The following is a 646-nucleotide window of genomic DNA, read 5'->3' on the forward strand; positions in this document are numbered from 1 at the left end:
ATGAGTTTCCTCAAAGAGCATAATCCCAAAGTGAACTGGGGAAAACTCACAGTCGATTTCACCTGGTGCCCACAAAGATGCACACCCTCACAGGTAGCAATCCAGGAGGAGGACCTGGAAGACACAAACATCCCTCACATCGAAGACCTGATGGAGTTCGTCGGTTCCCAGGAGTTAGGTGACAACTGGAACGACATGGACAGCTTCATCAGATGGGTGTCATTATCAGAAGACCCTGATGCACAGGCCGTAGCATCACTCATTATGGGTCTTGACACCAAAAGGAATCAGGATAGAGCACCACAAAAAGGAGAACAGGACAAAGACTACTGGTCAGCCTATGTCCCCAAACACTTCCACGAGTATGGCGATGTGTTCTCCAAGAAGCAGTCAGAACGAATGCCCACAAGAAAGCCCTACGGTCATCCAATCGAACTTGTTCCAGAAGCATCGTTATCACGCCCGGCAAAGTTATATCCTATGAACCTACAGGAAAGAAATTTGCTCGACACGTGGATAGACCAAGAGTTAGCCAAGGGCTACATCAAGAGATCAAGGAGTCCAACCGCAGCACCCGTTTTCTTTGTCAAAAAGAAAGACGGATCACTGAGGCTCGTACAAGACTACAGGAACCTCAATGCAGTCA

Source organism: Laetiporus sulphureus, assembly GCF_001632365.1.
Source record: "Laetiporus sulphureus 93-53 unplaced genomic scaffold LAESUscaffold_78, whole genome shotgun sequence".
In the NCBI taxonomy this organism is placed as follows: Eukaryota; Fungi; Basidiomycota; class Agaricomycetes; order Polyporales; family Laetiporaceae; genus Laetiporus; species Laetiporus sulphureus.